The sequence below is a fragment of the Mesocricetus auratus genome, unplaced genomic scaffold (genome assembly GCF_017639785.1).
Source record: "Mesocricetus auratus isolate SY011 unplaced genomic scaffold, BCM_Maur_2.0 Super-Scaffold_100009, whole genome shotgun sequence".
Taxonomy (NCBI): domain Eukaryota; kingdom Metazoa; phylum Chordata; class Mammalia; order Rodentia; family Cricetidae; genus Mesocricetus; species Mesocricetus auratus.
In genome coordinates this window covers 57,881,918-57,899,222 of record NW_024429193.1, presented here as the reverse complement: position 1 = coordinate 57,899,222, position 17,305 = coordinate 57,881,918, and the positions used below count along the sequence as shown (strand labels likewise).

Genomic DNA, 17,305 nt, shown 5'->3' with positions numbered 1-17,305 from the left:
GTAAGAGCATTTGCTGCTCTAGAAGAGGACCCAAGTTCAATTCTCAGCATCCACATCAGGGGGTTCACAACCTCTTGTAACTCCAATATCTACTTCTGATCTCTGCCTGTACCTGCACTTAAGTGTTCACACATCCACACACAGATGCATACTATACATACATACTAGATATTTTTTTAAAAGAATGGCTTGAGAAACACTTTTACTTCTTCTTTTTCACTTCCCTTGCCTTGGCATGTTCTTTACCTGCTTTACTTTTTAATACCCTTATATTTTTCTGACTTCTGGGAAGAATCCCATGACGTTCCTCTCTGTTTCTTGTAACAAGAGCCCATGAGAGTCTGGTGAAGGTTCTCAAAGATAGGTTAGATGCAGCCACTATTCCAGCTGCCTTTGTCCAGTTGTTCTGTCCAGGGGTAGAGAGCAAGCCACCTACTCTGCTCCAACCACTCAAGACAGCACGAGAGCAAAAGTCCCTTCTCCCTCACCTTACAAGTTGTCACATAGCAGACAAGAGCATGCTCTAGGGCTTGCTGCCCCAAAAGTCATTAAATGGATCGAAATCCCACAACAGTTTCTTCTTATTATCTTCTTAGTTAATTTCATGTTATTATCAGCACTTTAAGACACATACAGGAATAGGAGACAATAAATTTTGTATCTTTCATTTGGTTTTTGCATCATTGAAGATGTATAGAGTACCCCTTACCAGAATATTTATCATGTGCTGGTCAGTGTCCTGGTCAACACAAGCCAGTCCCCCATGACCTGTATAGAAGGGCATAGCAGTAGTCTTATCTGGGTCATGCTGTTAGCACACGTAGGGACAGTTGGGCAGTTCCAGTTCTCCAGGTAAATAAAACAAGTTTTGCACAATATACTTCCTACTTTTCAAAATTTCTGTGTGTGATCCCTCCTCATGTGGAGAGCCTCTCTTGTGACCAAGGGTGTTAGAGGTGCTCTTTGTCGTCACTACACAGATTTATTCTTGGAAGGCAGAGTTGGGGCTGCAGATGAAGTTTAACCAGACAGACTACTGAATTCTTGGTTCTACTTACCAGTCTGCTGTTCTCTCCTTTTCGCTTACTTTGTGATTCCAGACCACAGGATGGTGCTGTACAGCAAGTGAGTCTTTTCTGGTCTGTCAGTCACTCCTGGAAAGGACTTCACAGATTCAGAGAAAAGTTTACTTATTAATGCCCTGTGTCTTTCTTTCTTCCTTTCTCTCTCTCTCTTTTTACATTGTCAGTTACTCCTATCCATACAAAGGGCAAAATACATAAGCCATGAGGGACTGAGCTATATACATGCTAAGAATCAACTTATATATATTCCCTCATTTCCCCAGGGAGGGTGCCTTGATGGAGGAAGAGGAGATGTGTTGGAGCCCAGCACCACTCTCTGCTCACTCTCTCCTTCCTGACAACAGGGGTACTGGGACTAGCTGGCCTCCTCCTCTTGTGGCCATGCCTTGTCCACCAGGATGGTATGTGTCTTCTGGAACTATATGCCTGACTACACACTTCCTCCCTTAAGTTGCTTCTTGTTAGGTGTTTTGTCATAGCAACAAGACACAGCAGAGAAGTAGAATTTCCCAGACTAAATGTGCTGGTAAAACAGGCTTCTGCCACACAGGTGAAAGGAAGTAAATGAATTGAATTTGGAATTCTTGGGTTTCATTAGTAGACACATTTGTAACTTTAGAGAAGTCTTTGTGGTTGTGTTTTTAATTCCCATTTGACTTGATGCAGTGAAACAAGTACCTATACTTTTTTAAAAATTGTAAATGTATCTCTATGTGTGTGGGTGCTCGAGCTTGTGAAGCATGGATGCATGCATACATGTATATGTGTGGAGATCAGAGGAAAACTTCTGAGAGTTTGTCCTCTTCTTCTACCTTGTATGTCTCAGGGATAGAATTCAGGTCATGAGGATTGGCAACAGACATCTTTACCCACTGAGCCGTCGCTCTTCACCAAATATGTACAATCTTATAAAAGCAGCCTGGGTGGTTATTTTGGCAAACAGGGATGGGGGATTCCTTAGGATCAGTTAGTAAATTTCTTGAGCATGACATGTAAACCATAAGCTCCATATATTACCAGAGAAATGGAAAAAGTGAACATACATTATAGGGTTTCCCATGCATTGCCTATGGGCTCCTCTAGGTTTTCTTTCACATATGTTCTCCCTTGGTGAGGACATAAGTAAAGTCTGTGCAGTCGCTTTGTTTGATTTTTCACTACAGCAGGCAAGATGAGGCCTGGGAGGTGTGCCTACCCTTCTGTCTGTCCTCTTACATTTTGTTTTTTTTTCTCTCTCTCTGACCTTTATTCCCCACTCAGATCACTAACTAGAATAGATTCTCCACATCATTACTCTTCAGCTTCCCTTGGAATTCTAGATGGTTCTATTCCCTTTGCCCTGGTGGCAGAAGGTGCACAGGCTGCCAATCTCAGGATGGACAGTCTAGTGCCAGGCACTGTGACTTTCTCTTCAGAGGCCACAGTTCACTGCAGCCAGCCTGCACTTTCAAGGACATTACTTCTAACTCAGAGCAGACTCCCACGTTTTTCTGTTGCAGTGTCCCTTGTGGGATATAGGAGGGCTTTACTCACTCTGCTTGTCACAAGTAGCAAGAAACTACTTGTTTTGGACAGTATTTGAGAGGAGGTGACAATGTATTCCTTGTGTATACAAAGATGACTGTGTTACCAATATACAGCAATGTTCAGGGTAACAGTCCATTCAGGGTATGGACTGCTCTAGAGCTTTAAACCCATCACACCCGGAAGACACCAGACATTCCCAGGATTTTCTAGGTGAAAGGAACATGATATCTAGGACTGGAGACCACAAGATCATTGCAGGTAGTTTGATGTTGTAATTTTGTTCACAACACATTCCACACCCCAGGACAAGCTATTTGGACAACGTAAGAGATATCAGATCTGCACAAGATTCCATGATGTCCTGAACAAATGACTAGCTGTAATAGAGCTAACTCAGGGTCCAGATCTTTGCAAAATTCATAGCCCTAGAGGAGAGTTTGCTCCATAAATATATGGAGAAGCCAAATGCACAGCACAGCAGTTCAGTGTAAGGTTGAAGGTCAAGGCTGCCAGTCATCAGTCCAAACCCTCTACCGTGAGTGATTTCACAAGCTGTGAATCTGGCTTTTGATATTTACCCAAGGGAGGACAGCATGAAATCATGCCAGAAACAAGCCCTTGGTCGGTTCTAAGGTTTTCTTTGTATGTTATCCTTTGGTTGCCATTTTAAACCAGTGAAGGCTCAGGGTTTTAAGCGTGTGATTATCAACCTCTAAGCACCAAAAGAGGGAAGGGGCAGTATCTGGGAAGTGAGCAGGGCAGAGATTTGTATCAACAGACTGTGGTCCTTATCAAGGCTTTGACTTTTCTAGTGTCTGTGCCCTCACTGTGATGTTCAGTGGCTGCTAATGAGTTTCAAACCCACCATCATCTGGGAAACACCTAGAGTTCAAAGTAGGAATGCCAGGCAGTCCTGTTGATGTCAATATCCAGGTCTCTAGTGAAGGCCACTGATACCAGGGAAAGGACTAGCCCCAAGCTCTCGTCTTCCCAGTCCTTAAAGAGGCAGCATTTCTGTCCAAGACAGGTGTTGGGAGGACTAGGAAGCCATGCCATTCCACTGCTGCTGTGCCTTTTATGCCAGCAAACATTTGAATGTGGGACTGTGTTACAGGAAGGTGAGGTGCACAAATTTGGGGGAGTAGAACACGCCACACCAGGTTACAGCCATCAGATACTTCTTCCACTATCCTTGCAGCCTCCAGTTTCACTTTCCAGGTGAGGACATTTTCTGAAGTCTGAGGGAAAATTTGAAGTGGCAGTTTGGATCCAACTTGAGGAATACGTTTGTTTGCCAAACAAGAGAAGTCTGTCTTCTGGGTTTGTACTCTCTACCTTTTGCAGAGCCTCTCACTGACTGCTCCTTTTACAGCTACATCAAGAAAGCCCACCTTTGTCCAGCCTGATCATCCACAACAGTGCCTGTTTCCACAGGCTGGGGGTCGGAGGGAGAACTGGGGCCAAGGCTGCTGCTGGCGAGTTGTTGAGACTTTCCCTCTAGGCTGTCTCCTCTTTCTTCCTGTGCTCTCATCCCGGCGACTTGTGTCTTGGTTTGTCTTTAGACAGGGGCATTGTATAATGTCTTGTACAATATGAATTTTTTAAAATGTCTTGTACAAGATGAATTTTTTTAAAAGGTCACTTATGTTTTTAATTTATATGTAGAGTGTTCTACCTGCATGTGTGTCTCCACATGTATGCCTTGTGCCTTTGGAGGCCAGAAGAGGGCACTGGATTTCCTAGAACTGGAATTACAAATGGTTGTGTGAGTGAAAATTTCTAAATGGAAACTGTGTCTGGTTGTGAACAAAAACTTCCTGGAAGGGGTCTGTGTCTGCAGAGACTGATGGACCAGTTGGAATCTCAGTCCTTTGGAGAGGTTGGAATTTTACAGGCTTGGGGGCTAAATATTTTATCCTTGAGTTAGTGTTAGCCTTCTGGTACAGCCATGCCTTGCTCCAATCCCCCACTCCGTATCTGAACCAACATCTGGTAATAATAAGTAAGCTATTAACTTAGAACTAACATCATATGATAAGTAAAAATCTTTTAAAAGCTGCTCACTTAGCAGAACTCTAGCTTCCAACAATCCAAGAGCTACGGAAATCATCAGATAGCATATTAGATCTATAGAATAGCACCTATGTCTCACTGTACCTGCCTTTCTGATGTAGCCACCAATGTATTTTAAATTTGCCTTGATTTATGACTTTCTTGTTTTGTAAAACAATAAAAATCCTGTGAAACTGCTTCCATGCTGGAATGGCATTTGGAGTTGTCTAAATCAATGTTCCAGGTCATGGTCACTCAAAATGCCTACAGAACAAGATGCCTCTTTTTACCTTTAAGACAAGAGCTGTGAGTTTTTTTTTCACCACCTGATTAACGCCTTTATTTTGGAAATAAGCATTCTGTGTACTTTAAAATGATTGCATTAGTTATTTTTGGATTACTATAGTAAATATTTCTCAATAATAGCAATTGTGTAAATACCCATACAGACTTCACTGAAGAATCCCCCTCCCCATCAACAGACCTGTATCAAAACCTTACAAATGTCACTGGTGTACAGGGTGGCTAACCAAGCACCCCTCCATTGTACTTTTCAGTCAAATTATTTCCCAAGGTCAACTGAGTTTGCTTTGCTTGCTTAACCTGAGAGGGAACTTAGAAAGCCAGTGGTTTTTGATGAAAAAAGACTCCTAAGCTTAGCATAAACCACGATGAGGCTTTTCTGACAGCTGTCAAAGCTGTGGTGATAAAAGCAAGCATGCTTTCAGCTGTACACTGAAAAAATACCCAACCAACCTCTGCAACAGCAAATACACTGTGTATTTAACAACAAACAAATCTTCTTTGGAGTGCGTTATAGTGAGCACAGTTTTAAGGACATTTGTTTTAGAAGACGTCTCAGTAAAACTCACATCTACATAATTCTTCCAGGGAGTCTCTGCAAGACTAACATCTGGACCATCCTGACATGAGTAGTCGACCCTGGGAGGCCACTGATAAGCTCAGAAACAACTGTGTCCAGTCACAGACCATCAATGGTGGTTACTTGTTTCCAGATCTCAGACATCTCTCATTGGTTCACCACAATCAGTGCTGTCTTATGCATTCACAATATGGCTGCAGGTGACTTTTTACCTCTCTTTGATGTCTACACTAAAACGTCCTTGACACTTATGATCTTAAATATTCTGCAAGCTCCACCAAATATGAAGACACACAAATTTGCTAAATTTTACTTATTCTATAAGTCAATAAAAATACTTGAAATTTTAGTTCTTGCATTCATGAAAGCATTTTTAAAATGTTTTATTTGTTATGTATATAGTGTTCTGCCTGCATGTGTGCCTGATGCTAGAAGAGGGCACCAGACTCATCACAGATGGTCGTGAGCCACCACGTGCTGCTGGGAATTGAACACAGGCCCTCCGGAAGAGCAGCTAGTGCTCTTAACCTCTGAATCATCTCTCCAGCCCTCACCAAAGTATTTTTAAATTACTCAAGCATGACAATTGAAAATGTATGTGCTTATCTGGAGGACATCAATTGAATTTATTCTCTAAAAGAAAAAGCAAGTCTGAAGGGTCATATTGCTGAACACCTTAAACAAGGTGACAGGCTATCTTCTAAACCTCAAAAGGGTTTTGCAAGTGCAAAGTCTCTGCTCCTAATAAACAAGCAAGCATCAGTGAGCAGAGACACCACAAGCGGCCATTTCATCCTTCCTGTTGCTTTCAGTTGCTAGCACAGTTGCAACTCTCATAAATATACTTAATGTATCCATGTAGACTCTCAACATCGAATTGATGGGATCATACTTTTGAACTCTGCATTGGTGTTATTTCTGTATGTTTGATTACTTTCTGAGTGTCATACAGAAGGAACATACTGACAAGAACTAACCCTACCATTTATTGCCACTGAGTACAGAGTGGCACCAGTCACTGTGGCAGGGGGAAGAAACATAGACCCCCAGTGAAGACACAAAGACAAGGTCCAGCCCACTCCCAGGGGTGCTCCCATGTTCAGTAACTTCTCACTGGGTGCTCACATGACCACAGTAGAGAGGCCTTCCACAGTGTAGCTCTCAGGAGAAGATAGCCCCAAGATGGTCAGAGGAGCCACCACTGCGTCCATCACGCTAGAACGAAGCATCCAAGCCCGATGCTTTGGGCCTGGGCTCTGATCATAGGGTTATTTGCTGTGTTCCAGAGGAGTTGCTAGGGAAGTGTTTTCTTAGCTGCAACCTTGCTCTAGGAAGCTCTGACTACTACTTCAATCTTCAGCAGAACCTGGAATCATTTATGCGATGCTACCTTTTCAGGCATGGATAATGTAAGAGTCCTGCAATCATGGAGGCTTTTACCTAGCTTTTAAAGAAAGCCTGTGCACTCACAATAACGCACAGCAGGGTTAGATTCCCTGTAGGGAGCCTCCGAGAGACTGATACCTGACACTACGGTGGTGAAGCAAAGGCTCAGTGTATACCCCACAATGCAGCCAACAAGTGGAGACAGCTGGAGACTGAAGCCATGGATGCCACAAATAGTAAGGCCATAGTGGGAGGGCTGGCCAGATTGAACATACTGGACATGGAGGCCAAGGGTCTTTCTTTATGGATACTGTCTTCTTTCATTCTTCCCTTCTGTAAGTTCATGCAGTACTCATTTTGGACCCAATTTAGATATCAGAGCAAGTTATTGGAACAAGGCTCTCAGGTATTCTACAGGAGTCTAGCGAGACCAGTGGGGACAACAGTCAACAGTGAGAAGTGCCCTGGACCAGTTTGCAATTCTCTCTGGCAGACTGGAGATTCCCCAGGAAGGGTAATCTGCGGCAAGAGGGAATGGTTGAGAAAGAACTTTACAGGGAGTGGGATGCGCTGCCAGATGGACTAGTCCTGAAGGAGCCTTGATATAGATGCTGTGTTTTCAGTTGATGGTGAAGGATGTTTCTCTCCCTTACTGCTCCCTCCTTTTAAAAAAAATAATCATTTATTTTACACCCCAGCCACAGTTTTGCCTTCCTCCTCTCCTCCCAGTCTCTACCCCCACCCCCTTCTATTACCACCCTCTGAAATCCACTCCTCCTCTGCTTCTGTTTAGGGAAAGACAGGTCTCCCATAGACATCAGCAAAACTTGGCATATTGAGTTGCAGTAAGACCAAGCACCTCCCTGTGTTTTAAGGCTGGGCAAGGTGACCCAGTATGATGGGTAGGGTCCCAAAAGCCAGTGAAAGAGTCAGTTTCCATCTTTCTTTCCCGTCTCCCATATGCTCCATTCTCTCCATTTCTCCCATATATAGTATAGGAATTAATTTTTCGACTACTGACTCCCAGTGGCCTTCTGTTTCTTGATTCTCATCATAGTAAGGCAACTCACTTGTGTTAAGCAACACTTTAAATTCACATTTATATTTATGCTCAAAGCGTTCTGCCTCACCTCCTTGTGCCGGCTATTTGATAAAATTTTTTTCTTTATTCACTCACAGTTGCCTACTTGGTCAGATACTGTTGACACAGAGATGAAATATGACATATCCCCTCAACGCAGAAACAAGGGAACTGACACTCAACATATTAATAATGGCAGTGCAATTAACTATGGACAACACATGGAGGTGGTCAAGTGAGAAGCTTTGTATAGTGAGTAAGGAGTTGAAAAGAATGTGTTTGGAGAACTTTTTCCATTTGTAAATTGATACGTATTGTTTGCACATACTGTGAGCTAAATCTGAGTGCATGAGCCCTCCAATTTCAGACTCAAGCTTTATCTCAAACATCCTTCAAGAGCCTTTCCTCAGGCAGACTCCCCCCTTCTCCCACCCCTGTGATCAGGAGAAAGGAGAACAGAAAACAGTTAAAGGTATTCAAGATGTTGAGCCCTCCAGAACAAACATTGCCAACAGAGGTTATTGCTCGTCTCAAGGTATAAAGATACCTACTGTGGGAATAACAAACGGATGGGAAGCTCAGCCCTGAACCTGGAAACCTTCCCACAAGACACTGTATTAGTTATTTTGTATTGCTGTTTCAAAACATCACTACCCCTACAACTTATAAAAGAAAGCAGTTTATTGGACTTACGTTTTGTTTCCAGGAGTTAGAGGTCTGAATGGCAGCAGGCACAGCATTGAGCTCCCTTCCTGAACTGGAAGCAGGAATCAGAGAGTTCTCTAGGAGTAGCAGCTGTCTTTGGAAGCTTCAAAGTCCACTCTCAGAGACATCTCCTCCAACAAGGTCACAAATCATAATCCTGTTCCAACATTTCCACCAATGGGGACCAAGGATTCAAACACATGAGCCTAGGGGGCCATTCTCATCCAAAGACCACTAATTCTGAGGAGTTTCAGCATGACTATTTAAACAGGGTCTTCCTAGCCATTTCTATCAGTGTCTTAAGAGTCTTATTTGAGATTACATTTGCTTTCTCCCCCACTTAGGCTACTCTAGTAATTTCTTTTTTTTAAAGATTTTCAAAATGTTTATTTTAGAGACACTCTTTTTTACATATCCATCCCCCTATTCCCTTGCCCTCCCATCCTCCAATGCTTCCCACTGATTCCCACAACCCACTCCCACCCACTCTCCAGGAACAAGGAGACCCTCCAAGGGGGATCATCAAAGTTTATCACATCATTTGGGGGAGGGTCCAGGCCCTCCTTTCTGTATCTGGGCTACAATAGTATCTCTTCTTAGGGAGTGGGCTCCCAAAGTCCATTTGTGACCTAGGAATAAACACTAGCTCCACTGTGAGAGGTTCCATAGACTGCCTTGGCCTCCTAGCTGGCATCAACATTCAGAGGGCCTGGTTTGGTCTAATGCTGGTTCCACCACTTTATGACTAGGGTCTGCATGCTCTCTTTAGGTTAGGTCAACTATTTCTGCAGGTATCTTCAGTTCCCTTGGTTCATTTGCTCACCTCTCCTCCCTCTCCACAACTGAATTCCAGGAGAACAGCTCAGTGCTCAGGTGTGGGTGCCTGTCCCTTCTTTGATCCGATACTCGGTCAAGGCTCTAGGAATGATAACCAAGATAGTCATCAAGTCATCAATCTCATTATAGGGGAAGGGCATCAAAGGTAGCCTTTACACCACGGCCTAGATTCTTAGGTGGGGTCATTCCTGTAGATTCCCTCTTTGCCAGACCTCTCTCCAAACATATACTGGCCCCCTTTATCAAGTCATCTCCTTTCTTGCCATCCTCTATTACTCCCTTTTTCATTTCTGATTTTGTTAATTAGCAAGCTCTCTCTCTCTGCCTCTTGGTTAGTTTGGATAAAGGTTTGTCTATCTTGTTGATTTTCTCAAAGAACCAACTCTTTGTTTCATTGATTCTTTGTAATGTTTTCTACTTTATTGATTTCAGCCCTCAATTATTTCCTGGCATCTACTTCTCCAGGCTGAGATTGCTTCTTTTTGGTCTAGAACTTTCAGTTGTGCTGTTAATTCTCTAGTGTGACTATTCTTCAGTTTCTTCAGTGGGCACTTAGTGCTATGAACTTTCCTGTTAGCACTGCTATCAAAGTGTCCCATAAGTTTGAGTATGTTGAGTCTTCATTCTCCTTAAATTCCAGGAAGTCTTAAATTTCTTTTTTTTATATATTTCTTCCTTGACCCAGGAATGGTAGGAATGGTACAATTATGCATTTTTCAATTTCCATGAGTTTGTAGGGTTTCTGCGATTTGTAATATTGTTGAATTCTACCTTGAAAGCATGGTGGTCTGATAAGATACAGGGGGTTATTTCAATTTTTTTTGTATCTGTGGAGGTTTGCTACATTGCCAAGTATGTGGTCAATTTTAGAGAATGTTCCATTTGGAGCTGAAAAGAAGGCATATTATTTTGCATTTGGATGGAATGATATGTTAATATCTGTTAATCCTAATTGGGTCATAACTTCTGTTAGTTCTTTTGCTTGTTTATTAAGTTTCTGTCTGGTGGTCCTGTCTAGTGATGAGAGCAGAGTGTTGAAGTCTCCTACTACTAATGTGTGAGGTTTTATGTGTGATTTGAGCTTTAGTAAAGTTTCTCTTATGAATGTGGGTGCCTTTGTATTTGGGGCATATATGTTCAGAATTGAGACTTCATCTTGATGGACTTTTCCTATGATGAATATGAATTCCCTTCTTTATCTCTTTTGATTGACTTTACTTTGAAGTCTAATTTGTTAGATATTAGGATTGCTACACCAGCTTGATTCGTGGGTCCATTTGATTGGAAAACCTTTTCCTAATATTTTACTGTGAGGTAAAGTCTGTCTTTGACATTGAGATGTGTTTCTTTTATGCGGCACATGGATGGATTCTGTCTTTGTATCCATTCTGTTAGCCTGTATCTTTTTATAGGCAAATTGAGACCATTGACAGTGAGGAATATTAATGACAATCGATTGTTGATTCTTGTTTGTTTTGGATTTATTAGTGGTGGTGTTATTATGTGTGGATTTCTCCCACTTTATTTTTTTGGTGTTTGGTAAAGTGGGATTATCTATTGCCTATTACTGTGAGTGTAGTTATCTTCATTGGGTTGGACTTTTCCTTCTAATACTTTCTGTAGGGCTGTATTTGTGATACGTGCCCCGGCCAGCAGGGCACAACAGGTTTGAGCCACGGGAACCTGGAATGAATGAGACAAGAGACATCTATAGTAATTGAAAGCTTTGCTGGATACAGTAGTCTGGGCTGGCATCCATGTTCCCTTAGTGTTTGTAAAACATCTATCCAGGACCTTCTGACTTTATAGTTTCCATTGAGAAGTTGTGTGTAATTCTCATAGGTCTGCCTTTATAAGTTACTTGGCCTTTTTTTTCTGCTCTTGATATTTTCTCTTTATTCTGTAGGTTTGGTGTTTTTATTATTATGTGGTGAGGAAACTTCTTTTTGTGGTCCAGTCTATTTGGTGTTCTGTAAGCTTCTTTGAGTGGTTGCAGGTGGGGTCTCTCTGTCTACACTGGTCTCCTGGTGGCATATATGGTCCAAGACTTCAGTGTCTGAAACTCTAGATGGTCTGGCTTCACCTGGTATTCTCCACTCTCAAGCAGAGATAGGTGGGTGGAGGGGAGCCAAAAGTGGTGTGTGGCAGGACTCAGATCCTTCCTGTCTGGGGGGGGTTCACTCAATGCTAGGAGCATACCCAGGAAGATCGAGGGGGGGGAGTGATAGGCAGGAGTTGGGGCCTGAGCAGTGCCTACACTCACCTGAAGTGGAGTGAGGGTGGGGGGGAGCCAAGAGTGGGGTTTGTCTACTCTAGTCATTTCTTCTGGGTAGTGTATGCACCTGATTTGATGATATTCCTTGGTCTACTTGCTTCTTCTCTCTACCTGCTAGTTTTTATTTGTAATTTTACTTTTGCTGGCTATACAGTTTATAAAAACCACATAGTCAATACTGAAGGGATAATAGACTATTTCTCTATATGGGACATAATTGATGTAGTTTTCCAAATCAACAATAAATGTTTCTGGCTTTGATGGTGTTGTGGTAATAAAAAGAGAAAGGGGGAAAATAAGAGTTAAAGATAGGAGTATATCTATGGGTTTCCCCAGCATGGTCCCCATCCCTTTGCTCATCACTCTTCCTTCTCCACAACTGGATTCCACAATTGGCTCAGTGCTTAGCTGTGGATCTCAACTTCTGCTTCCACTAGCTACTGGGTGAAGGCTCTAGGATGGCATTTAAGGTAGTCATCAATCTCATTATAGGTGAAGGGCATTTAAGTTAGCCTCTCCACTACTGATTAGGTTCCTAGTTGGGGTCATCCTTGTGGATCTCTGGACTTTTCCCTAGTGCCAGATTTCTCTTTAAACCTATAATGCCTCCCTCTATTAAGGTATCTCTTTTCTTACTCTCCTTCTCTGTTCTTCCCCCAACTCAATCTTTCAGATCCCTCATGTTCTCCTTCCTCCTCCTCTTCTCATGTCCTCTTTCTCCTCTCTCCCTCCTTCCCTCCCTCCCTCCCTCCCTCCCTCCCTCCCTCCCTCCTTCCCTCTCATCCCCCCATGATCCTAATTTGTTCAGGAGCTTTTGTCCCTTTCTCCTTCTCTGTGGGATCATGAACATCTCTCTTAGGGTCCTCCTTGTTTCCTAGTTTCTCTGGAGGTGTGGATTGTAGGCTGGTAATCCTTTGCTCTGTCTAAAATCCATACATGAGTGAGTACATACCATGTTTGTCCTTCTGTGACTGGGTTACCTCACTCAGGATGGTTTCTTCTAGTTCCATCCATTTGGCTGCAGATTTCAAGATTTCATTGCCTGGGAACCCCATAGAAGTAGCTGACCTGAACTAGTGGGAACTCAGAGACCCCAGTCTGACAGCTGGGGAACCTGCATGGGACCAAACCAGGCTCTCTGAACATGGTTGTTAGTTGGGAGGCCTGGGAAGTCTATGGGGCTTCTGGCAGAGGAAACAGTATTTATCCCTAGTGCACGAATGGACTTTGAGAGCCCATTCCCCCATGGAGGTATGCTCTCTCAGCCTAGATACATGGGGGAGGGCCCAGGCTCTTCCCCAAATAATGTTACAGACTTGATGATCCCCCATGGAAGGCCTCACCCTCCCTGGGGAGTGGATAGGGGATGGGATAGGGGGTGGAATGGGCGGTGGGTGGGGGACATACGAGGATGGGAGGGAGAGGGAGTTGGGATTGATGTGTAAAATAAGATTGTTTCTAATTTAAATAAAATTTATAAAAAAGAAAATAAAAAGAAAGAAGTATATCTGGCCATTGCCATTGTGTGACTGAATTGGGAACTTGACAAGTGAGCTGGGGATGTAATGGGATAATTAAAGCCCCATTGAAACCTGGCCTTCCAATTCCGATGGGTAGAAAAACAGTGGGATCAAATGCCTCTTGTATTCAAAACTCCAATAAAAGGTTAACATGTGAAGTCTTTTGGTTCTCTGTGTTTTTACTTATGCATTTTCCTGATTGCAAAACGTTTCACTGTTCATGTTTATTTGGAAGTTCCTTTATCTTAGCTGGCTCAAACTCAGTGTGACATCTTGCAATTCTTAGATTTTGTTAAGAGAAATCAATGTGTGAAAAAACATCTAGTGTAATCCTAACAACATTGAAGTTTGCCTAAATGATTGCAATAGGCAAAACTCCTAGAGTTTAACAATTTTATGGACAGATAATCTTAATTTGTTATGGTATGTCCCACATGCAATTTGAATTCAACTCCTTTTAAAATATTTTATTGATTCTTTGAAATTTCATACAATATATTTTGTTCATATTCACCTGCAACTCCCTCCCCTTAACTTCTCTCAGATCTGCCCTCACTCAACTTAGGAAAAAAATGTTTGCAGGTAAATGGATGGAATCAGAAAAAATCATTCTGAGTGAGGTAATGCAGACCTCCCCAAAGACAAATATGGTATGTATTTGTTTATACTTTATATGTTAGCTGTTAAGTCTTTGACAAGCAGGTTGTGATCCATATAACCACAGAGGTTAGGCATAGATATGAAACTAGGGGTGAGGGGAGGAACTCTCTGGGAAGGGGAAATAAAAGAGATAGTTATGGATGAATGGGAGGGGTAGGAAATGGAGGATGAAATGGGGAGGGGATGGGATAGGATGGAATACTTGTCAGGATAGCTAAAGCTAAGTGCCATTTGAGGGGCCATATGGAAACCTAATACTGTAGAAACTTCTTTTTTAACATATGAAACTGTTTAATTAGGTTGATAGCAATTTAGAAAACCAGTTTGTGAGGATACATCCCATTTGTCAGAGAGAACTGAGACCTCAGGTAGCCCTGGAGCTGAGGAACAGCTTTGATCTTTGGCCTTGTGCTCCTCTGTAATCTCATATTTCTCCTTCTCTGTGTCAAAGATCTCGCCCTCCTGGTGCCTGGGCTTGTACAGAAGCTTCTTCTCGAAGTAAGCATCAGTCAGGTGTTTGGGGATTTTTTTTTGTTTTTACGAGACAGGGTTTCTCTGTATTGTTTTGGAGGGTATCGGTCCAGCCTGGCCTCGAACTCACAGAGATCCGCCTGCCACTGCCTCCCGAGTGCTGGGATTAAAGGCGTGTGCCACCAATGCCCGGCTGTGTTTGGGCATTATAACCTTGCTGATAATCAACTTTTGTAGAGGTGTCAATGACAAATTTCTGGTGTGTTCCTTGCAGAGGAACTCTGTTGAGGGCAAGAGCCCAGCTGCTTCAGGAAAACCACCCTCTTGCCCCTGTGGCTCCTGGTGAGGATGATCAGGACAGTCCCTGGAGTGATGCTGGCATGCAGCTTTCTCACATGATGACGGAAGGGCTTTTTGCCGTGGCTCAGCAGCTTCTGAGGAACATCTTCAGTAGGGTAATACCTGGGCATTTTTTGAAGCTTAACTACCCAGGTACTGCCGTTCTTGTCACCACCAACCGGTTTAGTGACAGTAGCAAGGACCTTCTCCCTTTTCTTCTTTTCAACCTTGGTTTTTGCAGCTGAGTATTTTCTTTTCACAGGACTTTTCTGGGATACAAGGTGGATTGGGAGTACCTGCCAATTCCTCTAACCAGGAGAAGGTTCTGGCTGCAATGGGGCTTCCCCTTCTTGGGATTTTTAGCCTTAGGGTCATCCTTTTTGGCTACAGCAGCATCACCACCAGCCTTCTTGGCTGCTGGTTTTTTCTTTTTTGTGACAGGCTTCTCGGCTTCAGTGGAAACTTCTTAAAATATAACGTATATAAAAATAAATTCTAAATTGGAATCATCAATAACAGGGGAGACAAAAGTTCCCCCTCCTAAACCTCTGCCACTACCAAATGAAACTACCAGTGCTGGGAATGGATTACAGCTAATATAATTTCGTTTGTTAGTCAAAGGGGCTACATGGCAACCCCTAAATTAGCCAGGCTATTGCCAAGGCTGCTGGTTGCTCTCCACAAACTGATGGTAAGGTCTTATTGCCGAGGACAGCACCTACATAACTCACTGAACATGGGGAAGTTGAACTGCTGCCTATGTAGAGCCTTCTCCCCTGTTAACGCTGGAAGGTACTCTGTACACTGCCAGAGTAAAAAGTTAAACACCAGTGCATCTACAAACCCTGCTATAGGCTGCAGAAGTTTCTGTCCCACAGCTGCTCCCAAGCAACCACTCAGAGGCTTGATAATAATTACAAATTCTCAACACATAGATCAGGCTTGTTACTAGCTAACTTTTTTTTGTATGTTTTATTTTCCAGTTTAAATTTATATAAGAAACGAGGTTGCTTCACAAGTCAGTTCCAGGTCCCTCTCCCTTTCCCTCCCCTCCTCCCGTGCCCTCCACCCAACCCCTCCCCCCGTTATCCCCTCATTCCCCCAGGGAGGGTGAGGCCCTCCATGGGGGTGTCCATAGTCTGTCATTTCATATAGGGCAGGGCTTAGACCCTTCCCCAAGAGTTCAGGGTGAGTGTGCATCTCTCATTGTTGGATGGGCGCCCAAAGTCCATTTGTATACCCGGGATAAATACTGATCTAATATGCAAAGCTCAATAGATTACCTAGGCCTCCACACTGACACCCACATTCAGGGGGTCTTGATCAGTCCCCTGCTGATCAGTCTGGGATTCAAGAGCTAACCCTTGTCAGGTCAGCTGTTTCTGGGGGTTAAACCAGCCCAGTCTTAATCCGTTTGGTCATCAGTCCTCCTTCTCTGTCACTGGTTTTCTCGAGTTCAGCTCAGTGCTTAGCCATGGGAGTGCCTCTGCTTCCATCAGCCACTGAATGAAGGTTCTGATTCCCAGACACCATGGCCATGGGATTGTAGGCTGGCACTCCCCAGATCTATGTCTAAAATCCATATATGAGAGAGTACATGCCATGTTTCTCTTTTTGTGATTGGGTTACCTCACTCAGGATGGTTTTTTCTAGTGCCATCCATTTGCCTGCAAATTTCAGGATTCTATGGTTTCTTCTGCTGAATAGTACTCTACTGTGTAAATGCACCACAATTTCTCTATCCACTCTTCAGTTGAGAGGCATCTAGGTTGCTTCCAAGTTCTGGCTATTACAAATAATGCTGCTATGAATATAGTGGAACAGACATCCTTGTATGAATGGGCATCTTTTGGATATATGCCTAAGAGTGGAGTTGCTGGGTCTTGTGGTAGGTTTATTCACATTTTTTGAGGAATCTCCATACTGATTTCCAAAGTGGCTGTACATGTTGGCACTCCCACAAGCAGTGGAGGAGTGTTCCCCTTTCACCACATCCTCTCCAGCATAAATTGTTGTTGGTGTTTTTGATTTTAGCCATTCTGACAGGAGTGAGATGGTATCTCAGAGTTGTTTTGATTTGCATTTCCCGGATGGCTAAAGATGTTGAGCACTTTCTCAAGCGCCTCTAAGCCATTTTATACTCCTCTATTGAAAATTCCCTATTTAGTTCTGTAGCCCACTTTTTAATTGGATCCTTTGGTGTTTTGGAGACTTGCTTCTTGAGTTCTTTGTAAATTTTGGAGATCAGCCCTCTGTCAGATGTGGGGTTAGTTTATATTATTTTCCATTCTGTGGGCTGCCTTTTTGTCTTGCTGACTGTGTCCTTTTCTTTACAGAAGCTTCTCAGTTTCAGGAGGTCCAACTTATTAATTTTTGATCTCAGTGTCTGTGCTACTGAGGTTGTGTTCAGGAAGCTGTCTCCTGTAACAATTCGTTGAAGGGTACCACCCACTTTCTATTCTAAGAGGTTCAGTGTGGCTGGAT

The 17,305-nt window shown here is 43.1% G+C and overlaps 1 protein-coding gene and 1 pseudogene across 1 annotated transcript in view; both read right to left on the bottom strand.

The window, feature by feature from the left end:
* Positions 1 to 8,818, bottom strand: part of LOC101837099 (3 beta-hydroxysteroid dehydrogenase type 3-like) — a 35,649-nt gene extending 26,831 nt beyond the window's left edge. The window contains 2 exon segments of the mRNA NM_001281397.1: positions 1,059 to 1,164; positions 8,708 to 8,818. The gene's annotated coding sequence lies outside the window, so the exon portion shown is untranslated.
* Positions 8,819 to 14,281: 5,463 nt separating this feature from the next.
* LOC121142135 lies at positions 14,282 to 15,559 on the bottom strand (annotated as a pseudogene).
* Positions 15,560 to 17,305: the final 1,746 nt, after the last annotated feature.